Genomic DNA, 25,152 nt, shown 5'->3' on the forward strand with positions numbered 1-25,152 from the left:
CTCATTCCATGCTGGGACTTTTGTTCAGGCTTGGTCTTGTGCTAGTCTTTGGTATGCAGTCACAGCTGCTGTCAGTTTATACATGGAACTGCCTTATTGTAGTGTAATGTCTTATTGTAGGCTTATTGATGTCTTAGTGAAGCCATTCACTGCTCTGGCTTTTGCAGTGTTTCTACCCCCATCTTTTCTCATGAGCCCTGAGTCCTGGAAGACGGGCTTGTGATATAAATGTTCCATTTGGAGCAGTACACTCAACCGTCTGTTACTTTGTGCACTTTGACCAGTTCCAAATCCCAGTGTTAATTGCCAACTACTGCAAGAAGCTTCTAAGATGAACACTGAGAGATACCGTAATGTATGGGTGTAATGGTAGCTTTTAGGAGTAGGTTTAATGCTATATTCTTTCTTAAGAAAATTATAGAGTACAAAAAATTCTATTGGGATGTATATTCTAATTATCCAAATTAAAAATAAAACACTCTCCTTTAAGTTTATTCATATGGTCATATGCCCAGTAATATTTCAGTCAGGAAAATACAGCACATACTCAGTTAACCCTAAAGTATTCCATTGTCTAGTGATACCTTATTTCCCATTTCATTTGTGCCATTTTTGTACCAATAAATCTTGAAAGCAAGTTACTGTTGTAGGTCATGGGTTTGTAACTGCCCATCTGCTTTCTTATGCCTTCCCTTCCCAGCTCACTTCCTCTTCTCTCTGGCACTTCTCTTCTGTCATTAATCGCACAATGAGAAGATTTGTTAAAAAATTGTAAGTTCAGCTTTCACCTTTCTTATATCTCTTATTTACTTCTGAATTCCTCAGCGGTGTGATTTCAACACATACAACCTTTCTCTAGTTGCTACACTAATACTAACTGTCAAAGAATAAAAGAGTGAATGAATAAATTTAAAAAAAGAAAAAAAGAGAAACCCTAAAAAAAAAAATAAGTGAATGAACTCAGGGGCTAATGGTTGTACAATATGGCTCCATCTACTTTTTCACAGTTTTGAAATACTTGCAGAATTGGTATTTTGGGTTAACATTATAGCAAAGAATTTCATCTCTTTATGTGTTTAACAGGTGTCAGGCATTATCTCTAATCGTTGTATGGTTGCCAATCATTTGATAAAGGGGCCTTAATAAAGTGATTTCCCTGGTGAGAAGATGCAAGCTCACGGGCTATAGTGAAGAGTTTCTTTTGATGATTAAAAGGGCTTGCACTGCTGGAACCTACCCACTTAGCTACTTCACTGACCATTCCATGACTTCTAGAACCTTACTGTTCTATAACAATTAAGATCAAATAAAGGTGTTATTAAAGTGACTAAAACAAAGGAATAAATGTAAAATAGAGAGAATAGATATTCTATTCAAGTTATCAATATCTATTAAACTATTTTTTCTTAATTTATTTATTTTTATTTTACTTCCATTAGTATTGGGTCCCCTGGAAATGGAATTACACCACATTGTAGCTCACAAATACCTATTAAATTATAATAATGGAATCTTCACTTACATATATACAATGTTATTTTTTTCTTTTTCTAAAACTGAGTATGTCTTTCTTAGGAAAGTAGAAGAAAGTAGGTTCCGTTACGGCAATGCAGCAGAAGTACCACTTGTCACCTCGGAATGAAGGTAGGAGGTGACATCTGGGGACAGGAAGAACAAAGCTGCCATCTAAGAATTCTGCCTCTTCTCTCTAAACATGTGATTAAAACACACATAATTACGGATTCCCATGAAATAGCCGAAAATAGTAGACCTCTGTTGAACGAGAGGGCATAATAATCAGTATGTCTCAATTCTGGTTTTGCTCCAGAGGGTAAAGGCTTTCCTATTCAAACTGGTGTTTTTCACCAGCCTCTAGAGAGAGAACTTAGGTTGATTAGGATAGAGTTTGGGAGAACCTATACCATGGTGGGTGGTGAAGCAAAAATATGAACAAGTTAATAATACACACACACACATGCACACAGATAAATATATAATATACATATATATTTCTTTCCAGATCTACTCAATTAATAGAATCATTTCAGATATAATATATGCATTTGTATAACACCATGCCTGTTACACAGATGATTTTGAAAATATTAATTGAACTTACTATATTATATGAATTTGCTAAAACTTTCATTAGATAATCTTGGCAGAACCATATAATAGAGAATATTTTGTGAAGTTCCTCTCTGGTGCATGTAGCACAGATATTTGTCAACAGGGATAGCCATCCTATTACATAATTACTTCCCAGTAGAAACCCAGTACATTCTTATTTTCTTGAATCCTTGCTGCATGGAGTTTAACTGGATTAGACCTTTGTATACTGAGGATAAGATACTGGACCTTAGCCAATATAGTCCCATAAATCAGAGTGTCTTTAAAAAGTCCATAAAATTTACTCACTCAAAGTTATTTCGGTTTATTGCCCTAAACATTATGCCCGCTCTTCATTGCATTTGTTGAATGTTTTCGTTGTTTATATCTCCCTTTCCTCTCCTTATAGTGTCCCTCAATGAATCCTCTGTTTGAGCCAGGTAGACTGTAAAGGACTTTTGCTTAATTGAATTAATGCAAAGGAAATGACTATCCTAACAAGACAAGCAAAGTAAACAGTCTCAGAATTCCCTCTGCCAATGAATGAGACTTTTATTGCCGTGGATAGATAGGGGCTAAGAATAATCAAAGAAGAAAGGAAACAGGCACACCAACTAAAATAATTCCAAATTTATTGAATTATTTGAAGAAAATTTTGAATTCTATTTATAACCAAGATGCAGTCATATTTATATTTTGATAGCCAAAATTTAAAATATAGCAGAAAGGAAAATTAATGGAATGGTGAAATATTTAAGTACACTAAGAAGGAGAATATATGCAAACTCACAGAACCTACCATCACTCTATCTTCCTGCGAAATGATCTAATATATTAATGGTAGCCTAAAAAGTATTATAATGGTGTTTTAATTTTGACTAACATTTTATTCTTTAGCACTGAACATAAAGAATGTGTAAAACCTTGCTAGGCATAGTGGTGTTCTCTTATAATTCTTGGCTGGAAAATGCCAGGGCAAGAGAATCTCAAGTCTGAGGAGAGCCTGGAACACATAGGTTTATACTATCATGGGAAAAACGACATTAAAAACAGAAAGTAGAAAATGTACACAGAGCAAGAACCTTACATTTTCGCTGAAGGCTAAAAAGATCCAGCTGGTCCAAACATCTTTGTGTATTTTAAAACTTGAAAAATTATGGAAATCTTGGCGCACAGCACAAATTCCACCAGCACTAGGAAGAGGGTCAGGATTTAAAGAGAACCCTAGCTACTCAGCAACTGTGAGGACAACCTGGGCTACATAAGGCCTTGTTTCAAAATAATATATATTTATGTGTAATTTGTAATTTTCAATGTACATTTGATATATAAGCAATTAATTAATTATATACAATTATATAAAATTACAATTATATGTAAATTGTGTGTATAGATAATTATATGGTAGTCAAAATAAAATTAAAAATCCAGTTGCTCAGTAAGTTAGAACTTTATAAGAGAAGAGACTAGTGATGAGGGGAGTAAAGAGTAGTCTCCAAATGAGCTGGCAAACAGATTAGCTGTGCTCTGCTGTGAAAGCAGCATAGCAATGTGCCAAGGACCGAGATTTCATGCTCATCTGGGATGCTATGATACCCCCATCATATTTTAACTCTGTGCTCAGGTGGATCGCATGGCACATGTTGAATATGTTCAGTGTTTGGAAACTGTATCTATAATACCTTAACGACAGGACCACCCAATGTGAGCTGAACAAGAAACACACCAAAGTACATGCCAAGCTGCCCTGAATGAAGCCCATGGGGGCGCAACTCAGCACAAATAAGTAGGGTAACTGCAGAAAGCTGGGAGGGGAAGAGGTAATCATCCCCTGGGAAGGGCACACGAGCTGATTGTCCAATGTTAAACCGTCATCCCTGAAAAGGTTCCTATAAGTAACATGCTATGCACCAACAGGTGAAGTTAGGAATATGTAAGTTTAGGAATATGCATATTTAGGAATGTGCAAGACATATATTCATACAATTATAATTCATGCACAAAGAAGCCATGAATTTGAGGGTGACAGGGTGGGGGTATGGAAGCAGTTGAATGGAAGAAAGGGTGGGGAAAATGTTACAATTAAATTACAATTTCAAAATTAACAAGAAGAAAAACAAATTAAAAGACTGAACAAATACAGAAGATGAAGCTATAGTCAAACTATTTCTTTGTTTAAAATTTTCAAGTTTACAAAAGTAATTTCCAAAATTCCTATATACCTTTCACACAGATTTTCCAACTATCACCATTTCTTCAAACATTCACATAGATAGAGGTAATATGTAAACACAGATGTAACATGTAGATTTAACTTTCTATTGGTTTCAGTCAAAATCATCCAATAGTAAATAGTAAACATGATATTTTATCCCTAATTATGTGCCCTAAAACCTTAACACATAGTTTCCTAGAACAAGAGCATTTTGCTATATAACTATAGTAACACCATGATGCCCCCCAAATTAAAATCAACTCAATAATAGTCATACTTTTAATGTATAAGAAATCTTTCCAAACATCTCAGCTATGTGTTTTCCATTTCATCAAGCATTAAATAAAAATGTTCCAACTATTTTCTTTTCTGGCCGGCATCTTGCCCCTAGAACTTTTCAGATTTTGTAACATTGACATTTCACACCAGAAGTCAGTTGTATTATGAAATGTCTGTAGCTTTATCTAAATGTATTTTTATTGTTATATTCGGGTTATATAACTGGGCTATCCATGTTGTTCTCAGGTGATGCTGTGTGGGTCCTATTATCTCATCTGTTTGAGGATGTCATAACACTGGTGAAGCCACGCCTGTTCCTTTGAAGAGGGAATGGTGGCATACCCTCCATTTCCCCACACCGATGCACTTCTACCATTTCTAATTACTATGGAATTTGTAATAGCAGCTGTGACCAGTTTAACTCTAAATTTCCAAGCCACTTTTCTTTTTCATCAATGATTTTTTTTGTACACAGATGGCCTGTGACTAAGTTATCACAGTAGTGTTAAAAACTGGTGATTTTTGTTTCCATCATTTTTATCATTCTATTCATTTGATACTATTATTATGCAATCTGTTGTTTACATTATTTTATTGATTTTTAAGTTGCCTTGAATTTATAGCAGGAGGCAACAGTCTGGCTATTTTTCTAAATTTAGTGTGTTTACTTTGTGTGCTCTTCAGTGATTTTTGTCACTCAAAGATCTTTCAGGTTCAACTTTTGTGTTTGTCCCCAATCTGTAAACCTTGATGTTTACAAGTTCTTCTTGAAGGTGGTCATATTTTTATATAGCGAGGTCTTGAACTCAGGCTGCTCAGATATTACCTGGGTTACACATTTCTCTTGTATCATTCTGTGGATAATGCGAAGGAAAAATATATGCCCAACTCTTATATTCTGAAGTCAAACAACATCCAGCCTTCCAGGGATTCTAAATGATTTGACCACAAGTGCATGTATGAGGGTTAGAGGACAACTTGTGGAAGTCTGTCTTCTTCTTCTACCATGGGGATTTAGGGAATGAAATTCAGGTCCTCAGACCTGGTGGTAAGTTTCCTAATCCTGATGATCCATCTACTAACAGGAAGTGCAAAGAAAATGCTGGAGTTCGGTTCACTACCTCTTTGTAGTTAGTCCAGGATTGCAAACCACGGATGGTGCCACCCACAGTTAAGGTGGGTGGGTCTTCCTACATCAACCAGCCAATCCGAAACTTTTTACAAATATGCCCAGGGATCGGTTTCCCAGATGACACTAGAGTCTGTCAAGTTGACATACAATATTAACCATCATAAAAATGTACAGCGTTTAGTCACTATGTCCCTCTTCTCCAGCCAGTTCTCTAGCTGCTAAGGAGCTGTCAAGCACCTTCAGCACCATCATCAATCCCAGTATGAAAAAAAAATCGTTTGGTTTGTTAGTACTGTTCCTATATTTAATGTGTTATTTCTAAGCTTTCACGTTTTAAAAATGGTCCTTGAGTTTCAAAACACAAAGTCAATCTGGAAATAAGTTTCTTCAGGATAGAGATATGGATTTGACACAGTTTCTTTGATTTTCTACTTGGAATGGCAAAATTCTACAAATATAATGTTTTAGTACTGAGAAATAAGTAAACTAACAAATTCTAGAAAAGAGCCTAAGAAATGGAATGCACGTACTTCAATCATGTCTATAAATGTGTCGTCATTTCATCTTTTCAGGAATTCCCAGTGGTTGGGATTCTAATTCATTCAGAGTCCTGAGGTTGCCGTGATCTCACTTGCTGACTTGACATTTATTTGCTCTACTCAGCTGTCTGACACACTTAGTGGTTTTAATGATTGTGTTTGCATCTGGGTGGCACCACTTTAAAGCCAATGAATGCCCTCATTTGCCTGAGCCTCTGCTTATCAGTAGTCAGCTTCCAGAATGCAATTGCGGTTCCTCCTGCTAACAATCCTCTTGTTTTCTATTGTCCAGTTTCTACCTTGAACATAGAAAAGAGGTTGTGCTATTTCTTAATTACTTATTTTACGTAATACGAGAGAGTTTGAGACTTGTCTGGTTGGTGTATGTATGTGTGTGTGTGAGTGTGTGTGGGAGAGTACCCCTGCGCCCCTCCGCACAGCATGGAAGCAGGAGGAGGACATTGATGCTCTGTTTTGTTCTCTCTCTTCTTTACTCCCTTCAGACAAATTAGGTGGTAGCACGTGTGCTTAATAGGAGCACTCGGAAGACAGAGGCGAGCAGATCTCTGTGAATTTGAAGACAGCTCACAGAGTGAGCTCTCAAAACAAACAAACAAACAAACAAACAAACAAAAATAGATGATTGATAGATAGATAGATGATAGACGGATAGACAGACAGACATACAGATAGATAACTTTCATCACAAAGAAGGTTAAGTTGATAAATTCATTGTTATTTTAACTGCTTTGGTGTAAATCTCTGTGCAATTTACAAAGGGTAAAACCTTACATTTCACAACATACTATACATCACTAATAATAAGATCTAATTTTCCTGAAGAATTAAATAAATATAAAGAACTTATATCTATTAAAATATATATATATATATATATAACACAGCAAAATGTGCTGTGTCATATTTAATAAATCATTTTTGATAACATTTTATATTCTTAGCCACAAGATGGTGCTATGTCCCTACTAGCAGGCCTATAAACTGATCTGTAGGATGAATATGAAACAGTAAAATGCAGTTCATGGGACAAAAGTTAAATATTTTTCTATATGAATTAGATTCACAGAAGGTTTATTGTTCTCCTTGTCTATCTTCTTCAAATACTCTTAGATTAATAATTTGTTTAGTAATACTTTATCGCCATAATAGCATATAGGACAAAATAGAAATATTTTATGAATGAATTAGACTCATAGAAACCTAATACATCTTTATGTCTGACTCCACACGCTTTTTTCCTCAGAGCATTAACCTACTTTTAAAAGTTCTGTGTCATAGCCTACAACGTAGTTTCCTCATAAACCAGCAACAGTTGTCTCAGACTCAAGTGGATCCAAACATGAGTTCCTGACAGAAAGAGGATGAACCGTCGTCTCAGCTGCTTCCAAACCTGCTCCAGACACAGTTTGCTTGCTTTGTCCTTGAAGAACTTGCATCTCCAAATCTCCGTCTCATTCAGAGTACGAATCGGGGCCGTGGACTCTCTCCTCCCTCCACTCTCAACTGTCATCATTCTCTTTCCCTCCGTGCAAGTCAGAGAGCCTGCGTGATTGTCTGAAAACACAATAAGAAGTATATTTCCCCTCCAGGTCTTGCCTTTGCTAGTTTTAATCTTGTCCACCAAGACATCTGCCATGCCATCTTCACCTCTTTTTCAAACATATCTTTATTTGTTGAGTTCTAACCCTCTCTACCCACACCTTAGTGCCTGGATGCCAAATAGAAAAAAATTATTCTGACTATTAATGAGTAATGTTTGAAGCAAACAAATTTGGTGTGTGATTTACAGAAGTCTCTGTACATAGAAGTAAGGAAAAAATTAAATAAGACATCAATGCTACTACGTAATTGGCATGTGCTCAGAGTAGGGAAAATAGGCACTTTTCAAGCTTCCGACCCCACCGGTCATGGTCTGCTATAATCTGATATTGTTCTTACCCTGTACACGATGACAGAAGTTGAGCCAGAAGATTGTGACAGACAAACTCAGTTTCCCAACATATGTACTTCTGTGACACAAATTTATTTGTCACATAAAGACATACGCAGACTGCCATTTAGTTTCGGCTTTTGTTTTATGTGAGGTTTAAATTGTGGCTTTTATGCCTAATCTGTATATGTGTTAAGTGGAGGGAAGTGGTTGTGGTTAGCAGAGTCAGTTTGTCTGATTCAGTGAGACATCACTGTGAGAAGCTGATATGGGCTATGTAGGTTTCTAACAATTACACAGAAATGGGGTCAGGATTTTCTAAACCAAAACTTTTGGCCATATTCAACTCTGTCAGACTTTTGGGTATGGTTGAGGCCATAACTATATGTTTTATCAATTTGACTACTTTTCGTCATTTTACTACTTTGGCTAAGCACACTTGCTATTAGTTTTTGACTAAATTGAAAAATGACTAGTTTGTAAACTCTAAAATTAGTTAAAACGTCAAAACTGATTACGTAGAGTCAGTGCAAGCTCTCTCTAAAAAAAAAAATCTGCGTTCCCTTTTCTAAGAATGCTTGATTTGTTTCTTTTGGGGTGGCATCTGATTGCTGCCCTGCTTCTCCGCCCACAGCCCCAGCTTTGTTGCTCACCATGCCCAACTTCAACCTGTTGCAAAGGCCAAGGAATTGAATAATCCTATCATAGCTGTGCATTCAGGGTCTTTTGTATATTTGTTCATTTTATCCCCTAAAAGTACAAATACATTATTTTGATGTGGGGTTTTCCTTTGTATGCTGTGATTACCATTAATGAATAAAGAAACTGTCTTGGGCCTGTGCAGGGAATAGAAGTAGGCAGGGGAAAACTAAACTGAATGCTGGGAGAAAGGAGGCGGCAGAGGAGAGAAGCCATGTAGCCCACCAAAGACAGACGCTGGGAACTTTACCCTGTAAACCACAAACACGTGGCAATACACAGATTAATGGACATGGGTTAAATTAATATGTAAGAGTTAGCCAATAAGAAGCTAGAGCTAATGGGCCAAGCAGTGATTTAATTAATACAGTTTCTCTATGATCATTTCAGGGCTAAGCGGCCAGGAACCAACAAGCAGCATTCTTCAACATTATTTTTTGTTCCTGTTTTCTGATATATTGTGCTTTAGTTTCATACATCTTATAAATTTCATCTTTCAGGTTTATTGTGTGAGTGGTGGTTGGGATTAAAAAGGAAGCTAGCTATTAAATAATTTAACCACATTACTCTCAAATGGTACTTGTGTCTCAGGTAATAAAATAATTCAGTGGCCCTGGATTTTTTTGGATATTACCTGATAAAGGCTTGTCATTAAACAAGAATGATTTTTTTTTCCTTTTTTAAAATTTGTCTGACTTAGAATTGTTTATTCAAACACCCGAAACGATTTTCTTAAAGTTACTTTATAGGTTTTGTTTTGCTTTAGTTTTTGTTACACATATTTACCTGTCTTTCTTTTTGGTGCAAATCCCTGAAGGCCACTGTATGTGCAAAATACACACAGTATGTATAGCACAGGTATAAGATAAATGACTGTACACAGAGGTAACACTTGGCACTTGTAATCTGCACCTTTTGGGAGCAAGTTGGGTTCCCTGTGGTCTCTCTTCCCCTACTGGAGTGACCCTGAGTAGCATGGACGCGGCTCACAGTTTCAAACATAGTAGAACCCGCGTTTGGTGGAAATCCTTAGTTGAGTTCCTGCAGTAACGGTCCCCATGTATGTTGCAGATATGTATGAATATTTATGAAATTTTAGATTAGGTAACTATGCTGACTAATTGAAAACTACGAAATTATGTCTTGTTTGTGGAACATGCACAGTAAATTTTGTTCCCTTATCACTATCAATTACACAGTTGCTAATGTCTTTCTCATTTTATTTCAAAATGTTTAGCTCAACCATCGCCCCCCCAAGACTGCTGCAATACTGTTAATTATTTAATCCACAGAATATCTACTATCTTCCAAGTAATATAATAGGAAGGTGGCTACAAAGAGGCACGGGCTCTATTCCAACCGAGTTTAGAATTTCTTAGATAGCCAGCTAACAAATAAAAACTACATCAATCCAATATGTCAGAGGAAGAGAGTGGAGGTCACGAATCCGGTGCGGTCTCACTGGGAAATTCAGAAAAGGCTGGCAAGAGAGATCTAGGTAAGAAGTCGTACTCAGAGTCTGAAGCTGAGATCCACAGCAGTGAGGGAGGACTGGGCCTCGGCAAAAACCCCAGTCTTCCTAAAGAGACACATCTACAATGACATCATTGTCTGGCTGAGAAGAACACACGCAGAAATTTGGAGCCAACCTTATAATTGCCAACAACCTGGTCCAGAGGATGAGCGCTTGCAGTTAGCATCTTAGGTAGGGGGAAAGAATGTATTCCCATGCGTGCAATGTGAAGTCTAAAGTTGAAAACAAGTAGGAGCAAAGAACATTAATTCTCTCCCAGCTCAAAACATTCAAGAAACTGCACATTTGGCAGGGAAATTCTAAACAGTCCACAAGTGCCAATATCAGAGGAACAATCTTTACACTATGTAGAAAATTGCCTGTTAACCCTTCTCCAAAAATTTAATTTTACAAAATGAAAGCAAGTCCTGTGCTTTAGCTATAGTGGAAGCGTATGCAGTTCCCTTAAATGATTGGAAAATGTAAGTGAGATACGAGCAGATTATTTCAAACAGCTTCAGACGACAATCTTCCTAATATACGGCTCAATCCTTTGTGTTTATAGAGTGATTGGCGCTTTCCAAAACATTTTTATATACATTATCTCATTTGATTCCAGTAGATGAAATGTGCATATAATTATATTAAGATGGAAACATCCTGGCAATACCACCACCCTCAGAATGAAACGTGATTACAAACTGAGTAAGCCCTGTTTGTCTGGGGCCAGAAAGAAATAAAATCACATCCTAGATAGTACTAGATGACAAAAAACAATGAACAAATCAAACAAGCTCGCAAAAGAGTGCCTTTCAGAATCCACTCCACAACTATCATAACAGATCATAACGATTCTGTACAGTCATAATCCCTTAAAAATATCTGTGGGATGTTTGGCACAATTGAAACAATCCCCACTCAGAAACTGCGTCCCACCACAAGAACGCCTTTGTAATAAAACTTTCTCCCTTTTGTCCTTAAGCATCATCTGAAATCATTGGAACTGGTGTAGTTAATTTAAAACAGGATGATACAAGGGTGTTGCAAGTGAAGAACCAGATGTTACTCCCCCAACATCAGTACTCCTGAGATTTTACTCCAGAGTTCCCCGAAAGCCAATCACCTCTTTTACCCTTGATCTTGCCACCCTATTTTCATCACAACCATTAGAATCTGCCAGCTGGGGAGCCAATGGGATGTCTACTAACAGCCCTAGTGGAGGCCAGGAGCTTTGAACAAGACCAATGACTCTTTGCAAGGCACACTTGGAAGTAGAGATGAAAGGACCAAGGCGTATATGGTGCAACATAATGGGGCACACTGCAGCTTCCATGATGAGATTTTTAATTTCTTCCTTTTTTTGTAAATTTTTCTCATTTTATTTTCTTCATTTTTCTTTACTTTATAAGCATCTCAAAATCTCACTTGTATTCATTGTATATCTATAAAGCCAATCCATTTATGAATCTGGAGCTTATTACATTTGATAATGTAGCACATGCAGAAGTTCAAGGCTATCCTCTGCTGGATGCCAATCTAAAGACCAGCCTGCGTTATATTAGACACTGCTTCAAAACCCATTTTTTGAAAGAATTTGGAATTCCTTATAGCTGTGCACAGTTGACCTTGAATACATATATGCCCAACAATTCACTTTTCTCTTTGAAAATACTTGTAAGGGCTGTTTACTCTCGATTAAATGTTCCTGTCTCTTTTAGTCTATTCGGGCTGCATTAGAATAGAAGTTTAGACCTCAAAACTGTTCTGAATTATTTGTTGTTGCTGTTATCTATTTGATTTGGATCTTGTTTGTTTTGCTTTGTTTGTCAACTTGCCACAAGCCAGATTCAATGAAGAAGAGAGATCTCAGTTGAACAAATGCCTCCATCAAATGTGAAACATTTTCTTTACTAATGGTTAATGTGATGAGGACCCAGCCCACTGCATATGATGTTACTTGTGGGTTGGTGGGCCTAAGTGTCATAAAATAAAGAAGCTGAACAACCAGGGACGACACACCAGTAAGCAGCACGCCTCCATGAGTTCTGCTTCAGTATGTTCCTCCATGCTCTTGCTGAATTCCTGCCCTGAATTTCTTCAGTGATGGACTAGGATCAAGACATAAAGCCAAATTAGTTCTTCCCCACCCCAGCTGCTTTTATTTTTGGCCACTGTCTCTATCACAGAAATAGAAAACAAACTAAGGCAACATTTGTAATAACATAAAAGTATTGCCCATGGTTCAGTAGGGTGTGAGGTCCAAGGATAAAGTACTAAAACATTCAGAGTCAGGAAATGAGGAACCATTCCTCCCAGGAAGGATCTTCTCCTAAGCTGTACCTTTCCTGGAAAAAGGTGATAATGAGCTCTTTTTCACCTCTTTAACAAGAACCATATTCCCATTTATGAGAAGAGAACCCTCATAAGCAATACCTCCAGAAGCCCCGCCCATTGCCACAATTGCGCTGGGAGTTAAACATGGGGATTGGTTGGGAGTGGGAATGCATATTTAGACTACTTAGACTCTAGATTCAATTGAATTGGCACCGATTATAGAGAGGGTCATTATTATGTTTCAGAGTGTAGAGATGGTGATGGTAGGGCAAGGATGTGATGGCTCCATAGGCAAAGAAAATGATAGAGTAAGTGGACTGGTGATCTCAAATGAAGCTGAATGGTTTTTGGATAATGATGGTAAGACACATTACGTGATAAAGCAGTGCATCGGTCATAGAAAGGGGAGCTTGGAATTACTAACTCAAGAGGAGCTGCCATTGCTGATCATTACGTGGTCACACGTATGGCCAAATATACTGCTATTGTTTGGATTGGCAAATATTCTCCCAATTCTGTATGTGGAAGGTGCAGTCCCAGTGGGCATACTGTTCATTAGGCGGTGGGGCTCAGTGTCATCATGGAAGATGTGTAGGTGATGGACAAACAGGGTTCCAGGACCTTTCTTTTCTTTCAAATACTAGCTACAATAATGTGAGAAATTTGCTTCTCCTGTGTCCTACCGTGATGACAGGCCTCCTTGCCATGGGAGTGAAATAACTGATGCAGAAGACTTCTGAAGCCATGGGCCTGAGTTCATCTTTCTTCATGTTAAGTCGATTTTTTTCGCTTATTTTTGTTACAGCAGCAGAAAGCGGGCAACCACAGATATTCCTTGTGGTAATTACAATGAAAGAAATCCAGTTCCTCTGTGTAGTTCTTCAGTGACCTACAAAGCCTCCCAAATACAACATGAATACAGCGTTCTCCGTCTTCTGAGGTGAGAATGATCAAAGGGAATGGTATCAAGTGACAAGATGAACATATGCATTCTGAAATACTATATTCATTTTAAAAGAGAAAACTTGGCAAACTGTTGTTACGACTCGTAAGGTAAATATCTGATATTCAGGACATCTGATACGTGAACTCTGTGAAAGGGTCACTTGACCCTCAGGTTGAGAACCGCTGACTTAGAGGATGCCAACATTAACTAAGAACTACAGGATTAGAGTCCCCAAAATAAAATCTACTATAGCTGAACAATCTCAGGGAAGTGTCACTATTTGATAACTAAGGAGAAATATGAAGAACTTTCAATAAAACTCCTCAGGAACCCCAAGAGCTCACACAAGTCCTAAAATTTACAGAGTATGACGTCCGCTGATTAACTTTTTCCTTTTCAGTCATATCATTTTTTTCTTTATTAGAAAAGGAAAGCTGAAATTACATCAGGACCAAGAAGAACTGAAAAGAAAACATGTGGTCCAGTGTTACTGAAATCAGGAATTTTTTGTTCCATAAAGCAAGAATTTTCAAATAAGTCAGTGTGGAGTGTTGAAGGATATACTGAAGTTGTAAAAGCACACACTCACCACGGAAGGCATAGAGTTCTTTCACTAAGCAATTCACCTGCTGGTGGAAGAGCCAATTAATTCTGCTTTCTAGATATTTCGCTGAAATAGCAAAATTTCTAAAATGCGATTAAAAGTAAATATGTTTCAAAACTTTGGCATTTCCACACTTTCCCTTGAGAGAAAAAAAAAGGACTTTTTTTTCCTCTTAATACTATAATTGTTGAGCTAGCTTAATGTCCTTAATAATCATCCATTAGATTTCCAATCAGACCAATACTATTTCACGATGTGATAGAACAGGAAAAAAATATTGTTTTAGAAAAATGTGGGCACATATTTCATGGCCTTGAGATAGCCATAATGAGGAAAATAAGTTAGTTAAATATACTCACACTGAAAAGTCTTGTTCCCTAGAATATATAATGACAAAAATAAAAAGGTGGGAGGGGCCTCCTTGAGACAGAGAAGGGAATTTCAAGTACACTTCCTCTGGGAAGTAGAGATGTGGACCTGCCAAGGGCCATCAACTGGTCATTGAGTATAATGACTGGGTGCAGCCAGAGCCACAACTGGCTATCCATTATTGTTATTGTAAAGATAGAACCTCTAATGCTAGTGGTGTTTGGGTTTACAAAAAAAATGAGTTTAATGTCGAAGCTGATAAATAGCAAATGTTGTGTCTTTTTTATTGGTTTCGTTAGTCTCTTGAGAATTTTATAGTTTGAGTATTGTGTTTATATCATTCTTCTCCCTCCAGTTCCTCCCGTGTCACACCTACACCCTTACTTCTCAAATTCATGGCCCCTTGGGGTGTGTGTGTGTGTGCATGTGTTTGTGTGTGTATGTGTGTGTGCAAACAGCTAAGATCATTTAGCATTGTTGGTATGTCTTTAGTGCTGACCTCTTGGGACTGACTAACCTATCAAGAGGCCTGTCATTTGAAAGGACTAACTCTGCTTCCCTTAACAACCATTAATTGCCTGTAGTTCTATTAGGGTCGAAACTTTAGAATTGCCCCTTCTTGTTGGCATGTCAATTGGTGTTGCCAGTATTTAAGTCTTGTTTAGGCAACCATGTCATTGAGATTTCATGGGTGGAGCTTTATTGCTACATATAGAAGACACTATCTCACAGCAGGTACCTGGTCCTATGGCTTTTATCATCTTCCCCACCTTCATTTTGAAATTAGGAGGATTTGAATCACCGAAACCCAATAATTTGAAGTAGCTAAAATAATTTTAAAATTAACCATCCAATGTAGTGGCCTCTAGCCTGATCTCTTTAAATAAAACTAAAAGAAAAATATATTCCCCTGTCACAAAAGTCAATAGTAAGAGATCAAGAATTCAATACTGATGGATGATTAAAAGGCATTTTGTTGGTGAGCTGATGTATTATCAGAACGAATTGTCTAAACTCATACAATTTTTTTTTCAGGTGTGGTGACATACACCTGTAATCTCAGCTACTGGAGAGTCTTAAGCAGAGGATTAAAGAACAAAAGTTGCAAAAAAAAATAAAAATAAAAAATAAAAAAAAAAGTTGCCGTCTTAGATGGCTCAGCTCCGGAAAAGGCTGACAGCTCTTCTGTCCAGTTGCTTGGGAGTGTCTGATTTTCTTTTCTTTTTTGGTTTTGTTTCTTGTTTTTGTTTGTTTGTTTTGTTTTCTTTTGATGAAGACAGAAACAAAAAGAACATACATTTGGCTGGGTAAGGAGATGGGTAGGGTCTGGGAGAGATGGGATGGGGGAAAACATGATCAAAATATGTTGTATGAAAAATATGATAACTTTAAAAGGGGAGAATGTCTGTACTCATTTGTGATTACACACTTCTACCCCATGCCTTGTCTCCCACCTGGAAGAGTCTTCGAGTTCTAGTCTAGTCTTCATTTGTAGAACGAGCGGAAGTAAAACAGCCACAAATTCCACTGTATAAATGTATGAACGTGTTAAACAATAAAAAGAAAACCATCCCATTTCTCTGCAGCCTGAGTACATTCACTTCTTATCAGAACTGGTTCATTAGACAATATTTTTATTTGATTTTTTATTGAGCTCTATATTTTTCTCTGCTCCTCTCCCTGTCTCTTTCCTCCCTTTCAACTCTCCCCCAAGGTCCCCATGCTCCCAATTTACTCAGGAGATCTTGTCTTTTTCTACTTCCCATGTAGATTAGACAATATTAAGAACAGCAGATTTCCCCAAATCAGATCACATAGGAGAAGTCAGAACTTCAAAAGGCAATACTGATGAGAACTAGCCAAACCAAGATTGCCTTGAAGAGATCTCCAATAAAATAAAGTGATAATAAATCTCAGATTTATTAATGGTATTTTATGTACTACTCGGACACACACACAGGCAATTTGTGAGGATGCATGAAACGTCTCAAAGACATGGGCGTGAGGCGCTTATTTCCTTAGATACAAAGTCATGTGTACACTGTCTCAATGCCTTCCGGTAGAAATCCATCTTTCTCCTCTATAGTGCAAAGAGTGAGTCATGCTATCTCTTGAATACCTGGCTGAAGTAATAAAACTATTGTACGTTGCTGCAAAGACATTATCATGATAATTAATAATTTTTTTCCTGATAGTCTTTGTTTTTAATTCCAGTTTATCGACTATGCGCTTCAAGTTTCTGTATGTTTTCTAATGTAGAACTGTTTTCAAACCCTCAGCAGGCTGCCCACGAGCAAACCAGAGCAGAGGTCTGAATGGCGTTTGACACCATAAATTAGTAATCCTATTAGAATTACAGTAGTTATGAATTAAGCCACTCAAGTGATGTATCTTAAATTAGATTTTCAGTTTCCGGCCTGTGAGTTGGCTTCAGTAGTATATGGCCTTTGCGCGCCCCCCAGTGGACAAATTTATATGGACGGCATAATTCATAAAACATCGCTAAAGTCCAGAACTCATTATTTAATATATAAACTCACGACCATCTGGATGAAATCTCATCATGGGAGAACTCACAGTTTTCATTTTCTTCTGGAGCCTGGGGATCCAGCAGGACATGGTGTGGGCACCCTAGAGGAAACTCCTCCAAGCTTTTCGGCCTTGAGCATATGGTTAGAATCAGCAGTTCGCCCTGCTCCAGCTTATGACAATGGGCGTGCATAGCAACAACATTCGAGCAATCAGCCGAGAGCTGGCTCTCATAGTCTGCTCTTGTAGAAAGTGCTTTTTGCACCTTATGGAAAAGGTAAGTTAGACAGGGCTAATATTTTTTCTCCTGGCCGGTTAAGACAGCGCGACTGAAGCTAAAACGGTGTCAGAGTTTTCATTCCAGCTCCCGATTTTCAATACTTTAGCTCTCAGTTGGAAATGTTAAATGAACAAGAACAACAACAAACACGTACTCAATTATACTAAATCTCAGTCCGAAACTGTATTATTAAACAATAATAAATAATTGAAAGAAGAGACGCTGAATGAATGTTATTAAATTTCATCTTCAATCAAGGTGGATCACACAGAGGACCAAGATGAAAGATTATTTATTCTGAACAACAATTATTTTTCCAAGTGTTTTGGGAGAACATTGGAAGAATTATAATATATAAAGTTTGTCCACAAACTCGTAGCTATAAGACATGCCTAGGCATTCATATTATATTGCTGTCCAGGGACCTCATTCTGTAAAACCAGGTCAAGACAGCATCCTCCAGTCCTGTCCTTCTAATTGACATATACATATGTCATTTAGAAAATATGTTTGAGCAAACAATCTTAAGGTCCAGTCACCCTAGTCAATGTTGCCTCGGTACTCAAAGCACAGCCCAGACAGGTTGAGGTTTCTGTGGTCTGGGCTCCTCCCTCTCGGTACCTATTCCCATGTTTAGGAAGGAAGATGCCAGTCTTGGTGCTAAGAAAAGCTTCAGTTCTGCGTATTCAATTTATGAGGGCTTTTAAAAAAATATTATTTTAATGTGAAGAGCATCAGCTGATGCAGGGCTTAGGTCTCTTTCAGGTGATGGGCCTTTGCTGCGTAGAGGGGGTTAGTGGGACCTTAACTCTGCTTTCACGGAGTCACCTTGTGAAAGGAAAGGAAAAGTTCAGAATAAGGAGGAGGAGAAGGAAGGAAGCCATGGGATAAGGGAAGGAGGACAAGAAAAGAACAGGCAAAGTAATCAGGTGAATTCCGTATTAGGGGAAAACCTAGGCATGAAAACTTCTCTCTAAACTTGTGAAGACATTTCTTATTGCCATGGAAAAGACAGCAGTTTCATTTTGGTTGTTTTTTTTTTTTTTAAAAAATGAAGTGGATGGATGGATTTATAGAGAAGGCTATGATACCAAGTGGTATCTGGGCGGATTTATTTCAGCTTGTCTTTGAAACGAGAATGGATATTTGTCATATATTTAGCTTGTCTTATAATATTAGGGCCGTGCCTCAAGCAGACTAAAATGATTATAGTCTAAGCATCGTGTCTAACGTGCTCCCCACCCAACAACCTCAACCTCAAGGATACCAGAGTTCCAGACATAAATTTTAATTTCCTGACTTGTGAGGATGGATGTTAGTCCTGGTGTCCTGTGTCGTTTCCTCCTGTCTCTGTAATTCCTTGCACTCACCCATGTGGGCTATACAATTTTTTATAAGTTTAAATGATCTTTGTATCACTTGCGTCGGGCATTATTCAAAGAAAGGAAGAATTAGCATAGTTTAACTTGAGATCATAAGGCACCACCGCTCAGGAAGGCCAGAGCTTTCAGATGCCAGGCGGGCAGTTAGGACACAATGCTATTATCATCTCTCCAAGCCCCAGACGTTATCAGTCTGCAAACGAAACCCAATCCTGCACATAAATTGCATTTCCTAAAAAAAAAAAAAAAAAACATAATCTTGCCTTAAGATACCAGCCTCCCTGATTACAGAGAATGTCTGTGTTTACACATTTGTAGAGAGCACGCTGAGTGTGTTAGTGTGTTAGGAAACAAACTGTGTGCCCCACAATAGACCTGCTGCAAGCACTAAGGAGAGAAAGAGAAAGAAATGCTGAAATCTGACTCCCGATCTCTACCTCCTTTCAAATTCCTGAACCCACACTAGCTTTACAACTGCATGATGTACACGGTAGTATTTCTTCTAATGAAATCTGACTAAAAGTTTAAATGAGTTTAATGCATGAAATGTATAAATAAAATGTGGCCTTGATTAAATTTAGACTTAATACATAACGTAAATGGGTAGCTCACCATCAGTTCGGGGATCATGTGTCCAGACTATTTTGAGCTTCACAAAAGTGGTTTGGACTTTATCAGGGAGCATAGAACCCCTTCTAACAGAAGCAGAGTGTATGTGCAAAGCCGAATTATATGAAAACCCACCTGAGAAAATGCACCGTTATTGAAATATATAAGAAGAAGAAGGGAAAAAAAAAAGCATTGGAAAGTGAACGTCCACACAACTAGGAAGCTTTGCTTAGCAAGGAACAATTTCGATGCAGGAAAGGAAAGGAGTTGACTTGGTGAATCTTCCTGGTGTCTCCTAATTTCAAGACCTGGAAAATAGTTTCCAAGGTCCTCTGTCGGCTTCCCTCGTGCACCCTCCTCAACATCTACTTCCACCTTCGTCTCCGATTGTTGGAATGATCTGGATGAGTGCTTGACAGAGATATGGCAGTCTCATTAAAATTTTGCATTCTTTGGCACAGACATTCCCTATTTACATGGCAGATCTACAAAGCAGATGCACTTCCTAGATAGCGTGTAAGATATGGAATCCCTTATGAAGAGAAAGGATAGTGTGTGTGTGTGTGTGTGTGTGTGGGGGAGAGAGAGAGAGAGAGAGAGAGAGAGAGAGAGGAGAGAGAGTGTGGCTTTTATGAGAAGTAAACAGACTAGAAGCCTCTTGGACGGACCTTAGCAACTTAGCAGAAGATTTTACAAATTAGTTCTGAAGTGTGTGATCCTTGAACCTGAGCATCCTCAGCCCTAATCCCGCCAATTCACCCCCCCCCCAAGAGAAGTAATATAAACGTAAAGTTGATCAAGTTAGTACGTCTTCATGAGCACGCTGCGTGCCGCCATTTGTAAACGGAGACAAAATCTGTTTAATGGTCTCGCCGTGACGACTAAAAAGACAGTTGTTGCACCTTGTGTGTAAGGATAAGTACTGAGACTTCTTCCGTCTTCTTCATTTTGTATATATCATGCAAATGCCACAGTTTCAAGCCACTCACGCCTACAAACACATAGAAATTATCCCGTTTCAAATCGCTCAAGTCCTACTTTTTACTAGCGATGGAAAATGGACTGTGAATACAGAGGTCTTCCAAACTGAAGATAAGGCGAGCTGTTTGGCAAAACAGATTGCCATCAAAGGAAACACAAAAACAGCGCACAAAGTGGCAAAATGTTGTCTTAAACCTGGGAATTCTAGGCTAAGCCACAGAAAAGCTCTGTTTACCTTTTTTCTTCTTCCTTTTTTTTTTTTTTAATGTTTGCACAATGCCACTCAGTTTCAGGCATTTAACAGAATGAAACCAGGTGAGTTTGGGCCAATTTTGCCTTTCATTTTTCAAGTTTGTTTATTACTTTACTTAAACCACAACATTCTGAGATCTCATAAGAAAAATCTGTTTCTGTGAAATTTTCAGCCTGACTTCCAAACCAGGGAAGGAGGTTGAAATAAACTTGGGTCCATTTCAAAAAGGCATGTGAGATTCTGGATGTTTATTTGAAGCAATCTGGACTCCTGACCTTTTGAGGTTCCCCCCATCAGCAATAAAGAGAACCTACAATGGATCGACTGTGTAGAGACCTATGCTTCAGCGTCTGAGTGGATGAAAATTCCACCGGTCACAGGGAAAACTGTTTCAGAACACACTCAGTGGAATCAAGCCTTAAGCAGATCTATTGATACCCTCCTTTTAGGGAAAGCCACCAACCAATCGGGGGCCTCGTTCAGAAAACCTGTAAAAGGATGATTTATTCAATATGCCTTTTGAGTTTAAACAGTATCCCTCCCGAGGTTGACACCAGTAAGAGGAGGTACTTGTTGGAGAGTCTGAGGCTTGGGTATTTCCTGAAGCACTATAGAGAAACTCAGATCAAGCTGTGCCTTTTCTTAACGTTAATGTGGAACTTCAGAAAGGGGGCCAGTCCTGGACGAGCTCTTAAATCTTTTCAAAACCTGAATTCTGCCACTTTTGAAACGATGAACACTGAGAAATTGGATTTGAAACCACAGCATTAAATGCTTAAAATCTGATCCTCCTGGCAGGACCTGGGATAAATTAAACTGATGTACATTATTTTTAAAGAAAGGAAAAAAATATGGGAAGCGGGTTTTGAAGCCCGAAGGCATAGAACAAAACAAGTTATGCAGCTGATACAAACCATCTTAGTCCATTCCTGTAATGGCTTCCTGCTTCCATATGGTGGCCCACACTGGAAATAATTCTTAGGAAAACACGTTTGTATGTGATAAATAAAACATTATTTTAGAGGTTTCTGTTTTTATTTTTCAGACATTGCTACTTTTTTATTCAGTGTTCAGGCTGCCGTTTAAGTCTTTATTGCTAAGTTGGGTGTTCGAGTTTATTTTTTCAAAGAGAGTGGCAGAGATCGTGTATAGATGGGAAGGGTAGAAGGTGAACAATTATCAAGAATTTCCATCACATGACTTTAATGCTGCTGCATGCTGTGTTGTTGAATTTAATCAAAGCTTGGGAATTTAAACAGCAAAGGGGTTGGGTTTCTCTTGAGCGGGCTTTAAACCTTCAAGTAAATTTTTATAACATTGTGTAGATTTTAATAATTTTTGATTCAAGAAATACAGTGACGAGTGATTAATTTGTTTTACCTCCAAAGGTAATGTTTTATTTCATGATAGAAGCAAAATGGATTAAAGACTTCCCAACTTAGAGAAATCTCTATAAAAAGATAAAGTATTTGGGAACTAGCAAGAAGAATTTCAAGTATCAGAATTGACTAAAGGGAACCAGTTAAATACGTTTTCATCTTAGCAATTGAAGCCCTCTGTGCATTTTTGCCGCGAAACTGACTCTTTCTATCTAGAATAAATTTTAAACTGCTATACAGATATTGAATATTTGTAAAGCAAAAATGAGAAGGAAGATGTCTAATCAATTTTCACTTTAGGAAAAGGGATACCTATTCATTATACGTCAACTTTATTACATTAAGTAAGATAATTTGTCATCAAAATTTTTCTTGTGAGAACTTTAAATTTACTGATTTTTCAATGTTTTCAGGAATTTTACTTGCAAACTTTATATTATGTAGCAAAATAGAGAATGAAATCATCTAAAGCTGGACTTTCAAAAATAGGCATTGTACAATATTCTCATCCTAAATGTCTATTGTGGGCCTCAAAATATTTAAGATGAGATATACAAACTGAAGAAGGGACATTAGTGACTTGGAAATTTGGGGTAAAATAAAATCCATGAGGTCCCTAGATTTTAACTGGATAGTTTATCTAGATCATAGAGAATTTGTGCATTTTCTGTAGCCAGGCCCGTGTTTCAGGAAAGAGACATCCAGAGTGCTCACTGGCAAACAAACTGCTTTAAGCTGCCAGGCTGCCACACCCTGCAGCCCGCATTTCAGCTCGCATTCCCAACTGCTGCATCTCATTTGACATCATCAAAGGTGAGCACAAAACACACTCTTAAATCAATTAACACAACATGCAAACTTTTTTTTTCAAAAACCTTGATTCTAAACAGTGCCTGTGAACTGAAGCAAACGGTAAAGCCGCTTTTCTAGCAAACTTGATCTCTGTGTACAGTCACCAGTGAGCTCTAATTATCCAAGATCTCATATCCCTAGTCTTGCAATTTGGAGCACAAACTGCCTACGTGTTTTCTTTCACATTGCTTTATTTAGTTGGACTTGAAATTTCGGGGGAAAGTTACAGGATGCTGCAAGTCTAAAGGTTGTAAAGACCCCTCTGAAGACAGGTCTCTCCTTAGGTAGACTGACTCTAAGGTCAAAGGAATCATGCCATTAAAAAGAAGCTGGGAGAATTTTTAATCAGCCTTTCTTTAGTAATTCATTTTTGCTTTGCCAGTTTATTTTGAAACTATTTTATTTTATAATGTTTTAGGCATATTGAACACTTTCAAGAATCATTCAAAAACTAGAATCTGAGTCATAAAAATTTCCTCATGTTTGTGATATCAACATGGAGTTATATGCATAGGATCCTTAGCAACAAACAGTTTTCTACCAATTTCTGAAAAATTTTCAATTTTCAAAATGTATGTTACATCAATATCTGAAGAAAACATGTCTATAGTACAGCAAAATTCATGTGAAACATTTCTTTGATTTCAAAAGCTTATCATAAATGGAATATCAAAAACATCATCATACATTTTTTCCCCAAAATAGTTTTAATTTGATGGAATATTTAAGCAATTCCAGTTTATCGGAAATTATTTTTTTGCACTCTGTTTTCATGTGAAAAATAAGTTAAATTATTACAATTTAGCCAGAGGGTTTTACACAAATCAAAAACTGTTTTACATATTAGGAAGGCTTGTATGCATATAAACTCTACTTTGAAATCACAACTATGAGGAAAATTTTATGAATCAGTTTGGACTTTTACAATGCTTCTTAGAAGTGTTCAATATACTTAATATATTATAAAATAAAATCAGTGCCTTACATAGTGGGTGTTCTTGACTGGCTTTCAGCTGAAAGGAAGAACGATGATTTTTTTTCTTTTTTTGCTGCATCCAAAAGCAACTCAAAGTACATTTCAAGTTAAGCCCTGCTTTAAGTTGAAATGCAGCTATCCTAGAAAAACTGCATAAGCTGTCAGTCACTGTGTGGCTACTATATACTGATGGCAAAACTGTAGATTTTTGGCAACCATGGCAAAACCCTTTTCATACCAAAAATACAGTGGTGCCATTATATTCAGAGAAAGAAGTCCAAGCTTCTTGGCTTTTTCGACAAGGATTCATCCAGAAAAAAAAATCTACAAGACCAGATCCACTACTTATTAAAAAAAGAAAATCATTTGAGGGAATTGATCACATGACAAAGAAAAGAGACCTGCTAATAAACATTTGATCAAGAATTTTCCTCTTGTCCTAAAGTTTACAAAACCGTGAAAAACTTCTTCCTGACCAAAACCTATTTGCATCTGGTATTCCAAATAAAAACTTCCATTGAAATACTGTCACACACAAACACACACACACAGACACACAGACACACACACACACAGAGAGAGAGAGAGAGAGAGAGAGAGAGAGAGAGAGAGAGAGAGAGAGAGAGAGAAGAAAGAGAGAGAGAAAGAAAGAGAGAGAGAGAATTTGTGCTTCTGTTGTATTGACCCTTCCCCGCTGTAGTAGTTATAAAATATCCTATATGAAATATATCTATAATCTTTGGAACTCTTAAGAAAATAAGAGTAAACTATACAAAGTCATGTCTTCATTTGTCACACTTTTTTAAATTTAAAAATAAAGAGAAGCTACAGTCTTTCTAAGATTTTTTTTTAGATTCCGTTTTTTTTTTCTTTTTTCCCTACTATAATTTTTAAATGTGGCTTTGATTCTTGCAAACCCTCGTCTCAAATGAAGAAGGCAGTACGTTAGTAACTAGCACCTCAGTAATTGTAATAGAAGTTAATGACAAAATGAAAGCTGAGCGCGATCACTGCTACACACCACCTCTGTTTCACGGGATTCTTTTTTTTTATTCAGATTGTTTATTAATCTCAAACTGGGAACAAATAAAAGTGAAATTCAGTTTCTAGAGTACCCAGTATGTGCTGGCAAGGGCCAGAGTTCCATTTTCTCATCTCCTCACCAAGAACTACCATGATCCTGGGGGGCGGGGCCTGGTGGAGTATCATAGCTTCCTGTTG

This window comes from Alexandromys fortis, unplaced genomic scaffold (assembly GCF_014885135.2).
Source record: "Alexandromys fortis isolate MF-2015 unplaced genomic scaffold, M_Fortis_MF-2015_v1.1 scaffold_24, whole genome shotgun sequence".
NCBI classification, from domain to species: domain Eukaryota; kingdom Metazoa; phylum Chordata; class Mammalia; order Rodentia; family Cricetidae; genus Alexandromys; species Alexandromys fortis.